The 7,500-nt window shown below is 35.3% G+C and overlaps 1 long non-coding RNA gene across 2 annotated transcripts in view; it reads right to left on the minus strand.

Annotated features, from left to right (window-relative positions):
• LOC135089265 (uncharacterized) overlaps positions 1–4,770 on the minus strand; it is a 121,910-nt gene extending 117,140 nt beyond the window's left edge. For both annotated transcript variants that reach the window (XR_010261440.1, XR_010261439.1), the window contains exon 1: positions 4,605–4,770. This is a non-coding gene — a long non-coding RNA (uncharacterized LOC135089265). The remainder of the gene's footprint in view (positions 1–4,604) is intronic.
• Positions 4,771–7,500: the final 2,730 nt, after the last annotated feature.

Below are 7,500 nucleotides of genomic sequence, written 5' to 3' on the forward strand. Positions count from 1 at the left end.
TTATGTATATATATATATATAAATATATATATTCTGGTATTCTAGTCTCCGGAACAATTGATAAAACCTGATCTAGGAACTATACTGTGTAATATAATCTACTAAATTCTATTTCCAGAGTAAATAGACGGGTGCATTTAACATAAGGCTATCACAGTATCATCTAACATCTATCAGAATGGTACGGACCTATAAAAAGAAAAAGAAACAATATAATGAAGTTACAATTGCAGTAGCAATTAATGAAGTAATGGCAGGATCATCTATCAAGAGAACTGCTAAGAAATATGGAATGAGTAGTGGAATGTTGTGGAACCGTGTCCAGATGAAAAAATGTAATACTGAGCACAAGGATAATAGGGTAATTGATATATGTATATGGTTTTCAGTTGTAAATGAACCTAAAATGGATATATACTGTACAAATGTAATATATATACTGTGTAAAATATTATTGGGGTAAGGTGACAAAGACCTTTACAAATGATGATGACGACGATGACATTGAAAAGGTAGAAGTCACATGACTGGACGTGGTGCGAAAGACCAGTAAAAGACATTGAAGTATTAGAGTCACAGTACATATTTTATGGACCTGTGCTCCCAGAAATCAAAAAGGAGTTTTCATTTTCCCTGATGTAGAGGCAAATGACTGTCTTCTTCGTCGTAAAAAGGAAGGGCTCTGTTAATTAATTTTCTTAACAGAATGGAACTGACCTAGTACTAGGGACTTCTGATCTTTCTAAAATTTCTGATTGGGGCAGAGCAAACTTGGTATTGTTCAATGCCTCAAAAACTCAATTCCTCCATCTATCAACTCGACACAATCTTCCAGACAACTATCCTCTTCTTCAATGACACTCAACTGTCCCCCTCTTCTACACTGAACATCCTCGGTCTGTCCTTTACTTATAATCTGAACTGGAAACTTCACATCTCATCTCTAGCTAAAACGGCTTCTATGAAGTTAGGTGTTCTGAGACGTCTCCGCCAGCTTTTCTCACCCCCCCAGCTGCTAACTCTGTACAAGGGCCTTATCCGTCCATGTATGGAGTATGCTTCACATGTCTGGGGGGGTTCCACTCATACTGCTGTTCTAGACAGGGTGGAATCAAAAGCTTTTCGTCTCATCAACTCCTCTCCTCTAACTGACTGTCTTCAGCCTCTCTCTCACCGCCGCAATGTTGCATCTCTTGCTGTCTTCTACCGCTATTTTCATGCTAACTGCTCTTCTGATCTTGCTAACTGCATGCCTCCCCTCCTTCCGCGGCCTCGCTGCACAAGACTTTCTTCTTTCTCTCACTCCTATTATGTCCACCTCTCTAACGCAAGAGTTAACCAGTATTCTCAATCATTCATCCCTTTCTCTGGTAAACTCTGGAACTCCTTGCCTGCTTCTGTATTTCCACCTTCCTATGACTTGAATTCCTTCAAGAGGGAGGTTTCAAGACACTTATCCACCAATTTTTGACCACTGCTTTGACCCTTTTAGGGACTGGCATTTCAGTGGGCATTTTTTTTATTAGATTTTTGTTGCCCTTGGCCAGTATCCTTCCTACATAAAAAAAAAAAAAAAAAAAAAAAAAAAAAGGGTCATTATTTACTCCATTAATTTTTTTCCCCACATGATTTTTTTTACCCCAAAATTGTCATTTTTTTTCACTACAGGCAAATTTGCCAAATTTTCAAATAACTCAGTTTGTTTAGTGATTATTAGAGAAAATTCATCTCTATGAACTCTATTAGAATCCAAAGGAATTATAATTTAGAGAAGTTTCAGCCCTTTTATTTTTTGCCCCTCGCAATTAATTTCTTACCCCATTTGGGGGCAACAAATGATTCTGTCTTTTTCAGTTATTAAGAAAAAATATAAAGATTAGAACAAAATACGGTACAACATTGAAAGCACAACAGAATTATACATATCTTATGGTATTTGTTTTTTTTCTAAGGCAAGTATTAAAGGCTACAGGTTGATGTTAATGAAAACTTTCATTTATTCCCCCAAATGACTATATATATATCCATGCCTTTGTATGAGGTCATGTATATCTTATCTGGAATGAGTCACCTTGTGCTATTCCTGCAGATTAATCCTTTGAAGCTACTGGCCTAACGTGTGTGTGTGTGTGTGTGTGTGTGTGTGTGTGTGTGTGTGTGTGTGTGTGTGTGTGTGTGAGATATAGATATCTTGTTATTTAGGTTTGTAGACAAGGAAAATAAAACATACATATGACAATCTCAAGGACAGTAAATAAATAAATAAATAAATAAATAAATAAATAAATAGAATAAAAAAAAGTAGAGACGGAGGGGATAACTCAGTTCGGAGGCTCTAACAATTTACATAAATGAAGAGATAAAAAAAAGCAGCTGGAATTCAACACAAAGAGAAATCCTTGCATTTTTTTTTTTCAGAGTATTTGGCAGTCATTACCATTAAGCCGCACCATGAGATTATATGGTAATAGGAAATGAACAGATGATCCTTTTTTTTTATTGTTAATTATCACTATTATCTTTTAAACGAGAAAACTACCTTTCTTAGCTGAACAATAGCGCAGAAGTTGCATACGTTGAAAAAAAAATGGTCTAATAAAAAAAAAGGATGCATAAAATTTGATAGAAACGAGAGAGAGAGAGAGAGAGAGAGAGAGAGAGAGAGAGAGAGAGAGAGAGAGAGAGAGAGAGAGAGAGAGAGAGAGAGAGAGAGAGGGCGTGCAGTCTAAAAAAAAAAAAGATGCATAAAATTTGATAGAAACGAGAGAGAGAGAGAGAGAGAGAGAGAGAGAGAGAGAGAGAGAGAGAGAGAGAGAGAGAGAGAGAGAGAGAGAGAGAGAGAGAGAGAGAGAGAGAGATTCTTTACCACTTGAAAACATCCTATATCCTACACCCCACACAAAAAAAATAAAAAATAAAAATAAAATAAAATATAATAAATAAATAAATAAAAATAAATAAATAAATAACAAAAAAAAATGAAGAATATATATAGAAACTTACAAATACTACATAATTCTTCCCTGCCCTATACACCCAACCCACCTACATCACAAAGTATACATATACGTAAACCACATCCACTAAAAACAGAGAAAAAATAAATAAATAATAATATGAATAAATAAAAAAATAATAAATAAATAAATAAATAAATACTAATAATAATAATAAACAATATAAACGAAAGATGCCTTCCCTCCTCACAACGAGCCAGCCTTGTGAATCTTAAAAAGCAAAGGAGGAAAAAAAAGTAGGAAAATAATAGGATAGATATACACATTCCTAGTTAATAACATACCTCGCATACAAATCCCAGCAACTGAGAGAGAGAGAGAGAGAGAGAGAGAGAGAGAGAGAGAGAGAGAGAGAGAGAGAGAGAGAGAGAGAGAGAGAGAGAGAGAGAGAGAGAGAGAGAGAGAGAGAGAGAATTTGAACTTAAAATGAAAGGAACACAACGCTGAAGACAATGGCGAGGTGAAACTAATCTGATAGAAAGCAAGATAAGGATTAACACCAAAATAAAAACACTTAATGCAATGACAAATAAAATAAGAAAAAAATAATAATAATAAGCTAAAAATAGTACATACAAACATAACATAACCCCCCCCCTTAGGTAGTGCACATACAACTGCCATCAAAGCGCTGTGTATGATAGAAAAAGCAAAGGTGGTGAGGAAAAACGTGAAATACAATCCCACACGTTCCGGTGATACAATCAACACCTAATTTAGATACCGGAGGAAATATGGCTGTTAGTATCATTACGTAGTGACACCGTGCCTTGCTGTGGAAAATTATGACGGTGGTAGTGGTGGTAGCAGCAGCAGCAACAGTAGTAGTAGTAGTAGTAGTAGTAGTAGTAATAGTAGTTGTTGTAATAGCCTATCTTGATAATTATACTTTCTAAACACTTTTTTTTTTTTTAGCCTATCCTATCCTTCAGTAGTAGTAGTAGTAGTAGTAGTAGTAGTAGTAGTAGTAGTAGTAGTAGTAGTAGTAGTAGTAGTAGCAGTAGTATTAGTAGTAGTAGTCAAGCTTATCTTAGTATATTTTTGATGTAAAAATTTACTATCTTTTTTTTTTTTTTTAGCCTATCCCAACCTTCAGTAACAGTAGTAGTGACTAAGAAGAAGAAGAAGAAGAAGAAGAAGAAGAAGAAGAAGAAGAAGAAGAAGAAGAAGAAGAAATGATAACGATAAAAAGAATCGTCTCTGAGTTTTAACACAACGTAGCCTTAGTAATGTTGATGAGGCTACCTACTGCTAGCAACCATGTCATAGCCTCATGTTGTCTTATGTACTTTTTGTTTATTTATTTATTTATTTTTTTCTGTAGATTTAAAGTTGCTGTCAATCCTAAAATAAAGATAAACAAATTGAATAAATGGACAGTTGCTTAGCGTAATGTATTTCAAGCCTAGTCTAGTTTTCACAATAATAATAATAATAATAATAATAATAATAATAATAATAATAATAATAATAATAATAATAACAGCTTATCCATCTTTTATCTCTGTAGTAGTAGTCTCAGAAGAAAAAAATAGTAATAATAGTAGCAGGCAGAGAAGCACCGTGAACTAACCTTAGTCTACTTACCTTCATCGTAGTAACAATTGCACCGTAGTACTCCCGTTGTGTTTGTATTCGTCTCACTGGTATTTACTTTCCATCAGTTTTTCAGTAAGAAATGCACAATACAAATACGCAAATTTTACGCTTACAGACAACAAGTACAATCACTACGCCATCTTACTCAACATTGACGCCATGTGACTCCTGCCAAAAGAAGTTATTTTATCTATTTATTGGAACATTATCAGCTAGTAATGTATAGTGTATAAAAAAAAGTATGGTAAAAATAACTAGTATCTTTTCAATGGTAATTTTAGTATAAATGTGCCTTTAGAGCTTATTAGAATTTTATTGTTTACCGATAGTGAAAGCTTCCGTCTTCACGTTTTTTCCGTCAACATCATGCACCTACTCGTAAATTAATAGTTTAAATGTATGATATACTGTAAAATCATACTGGTTAATAAAATTTGTTAAAAATAAGATTAGAAAAAGTCTTTTCTATATTTTCATTAGTATTTGAACGTGATCAAGGTTCCCCGGATGAAAGCTCCATGAGCATAAAACCTTTTGAATCAGTTCAATCAAATCATTAAGGTGAATTGCATATAACGATAAATAAAATTAGGTAGATAAAAGAATAATCACTTATCTTTTCAATATTTTTCATTGACATACGAACGAATGCAAATTCATAACACGATGCCTCAGTGTTCAAGAATCACAGTGAGTGGGAGGATGCGCGTTTGTTTGCACGTTTATTCACACCGATTCACTGAGCAGCCTAATGGAACCTACACCCCATCCAAGGCGCCCCTCAGCACACAGCCATGCGGCGGCCCAACAGTACCATTGGTGGAGGTACGCGTGGGAGCAATGCTGGGGCAGGAAGGCAACACGCACCCTGAGGTGAGTAATGCTGGTGGTGACTGGGCGCCATGTTGAGGGAAGTATTGTGGCAAGGGTAATGCGTCATACTAATAATAAATAATAAGGTGATTGACCGTAAGGATCACACGTTACACTCAGGTGAAAAAAAAAAAAAAAAGCAATATTGATAGGAAAAAAAAAAGTAAATGATAATGTGTGTGTGTGTGTGTGTGTGTGTGTGTGTGTGTGTGTGTGTGTGTGTGTGTGTGTGGTCGCGTGCGTGCGTGTGTTATTTATTTGTGTATTTATTTATTTACTTAATATTTTGGCACTATACACTTTACTATATGTACGAATATATAATATAGACCTGTGTAATCTCTCTCTCTCTCTCTCTCTCTCTCTCTCTCTCTCTCTCTCTCTCTCTCTCTCTCTCTCTCTCTCTCTCTCTCTCTCTCTCTCTCTCTCTCTTCATTTAAAGTTCAAACCTTTAGGCTACCGATGAAAAGATGATGTGATTAATGGACTAAAACATCATGACGCAGGGGATTATTTTTATGTATAGTGAATGATTAATTGAAACAGCGTGGTGGTGATCCGAATATCTGTCTTGAATACGTTTACTGATCGACTGACTTACCGCTATACTTGAATGGGGTGTTCGCAGTGGTCTGGAAAAAAACTACCAGGGTCTCTAGCCGACTTAATAAAAAAAGATAGATAAATAAAATAAAAATAAAAGAATAGATAAATAAATAAATAAGTAAATAAATAAATCTTTACGTAATTTGTGTGTTATCAAACCAACTTATAAAACAAAAAAAAAAAAAAAAACATTATTAGCCAGCATAGCCTTGTTTATATCTTGTCTCCAATCGTCTTCTCTGAGTTGCCCTTTTCTTCTTGACAAATATAACCCATCTTTTCACACTTTGGTTCTTCTCTCGTGATGTTTGTGCAATCAGCCACAGCACCGCCAACTCGTATCTCTCGCCTCGGGGTTTTCTGGGTGTTTTTGGAGAAGTCGCGTCTGATACTGCCCATCCTCTCGCCTCGCCACGGTCTCGCGTCGTCACAGTATCCCTGCAGCACAAAATTTGATAATACTTATCCGATTATTTCTTGGGATTTGCCAGACAAAACATTAGTCCCTGTAGAAACCAGTGGAAAAAATGGTTCAGATTTAATATGTAGCAGGAGACTACAAATAAATGTGAAAACACTATAGTTGCGAGTATTTAGCCTATAATAACTTTTATAGAGTGCATCACCAGATTCCTTGGATACTATTAGCATAAACACTTAGGATTAATGTTTTGTAGCATATAGTACAATACATCAAGATATATCACAAGAGGCGGTTTTAGAATGTACATCACCATAGAAAACCAGGAGTGCGTGCCGAGTCCTGTATTAAAACATTTGGCGACTCAGACCATTGCTAATCCCCAAATTACATTACTTGTAGTGCCTGACTGACTTTCTTGCTGCCCAACTGACTGACTGACTGACTGATGGACTGACTGACTGACGAAGTATCTAAATAAATAAATAACTGACTGACTGACAAACTAATACAACTGATGTCATGAATGACATTCATTTTAACTGACTGACTGGCAGAGGGAGGTTTCAAAACAGTTATCTTCCAGTTTTGAATGACTTTTTGACCTCTCCTTAGAGATTGACGCTTTATAAAGAAAAAAGAAAAAGAAAAAGCTTTTATTGCCCTTCGCCAGTGTCCCTCTTATAGAAAAAGAAGAAGAAAAAAAAAAGTGGCTCCCAAAATATCTTACATGACGCCCTTGTTTTGCTTTAAACTGATCCGCAAGACCTTCCCCACGACACCAGTTCCTTGCTCTTTTATAAAACTATATATATTTTATAACACATATCTTAGCATTGCTCAGGGAAAACAGAGAGTTGCTTGGATTCAAACAAATAATGCAGGCACGAGACACTATGAGAAATATTTGCTTCAAAAGAACAGACACAAAGTTCCGAAAAAAAAAATAAATAAATAAAAATGAAAATAACGTGACGTATGCAT

The sequence above is a fragment of the Scylla paramamosain genome, chromosome 3, assembly GCF_035594125.1.
Source record: "Scylla paramamosain isolate STU-SP2022 chromosome 3, ASM3559412v1, whole genome shotgun sequence".
Classification (NCBI taxonomy): domain Eukaryota; kingdom Metazoa; phylum Arthropoda; class Malacostraca; order Decapoda; family Portunidae; genus Scylla; species Scylla paramamosain.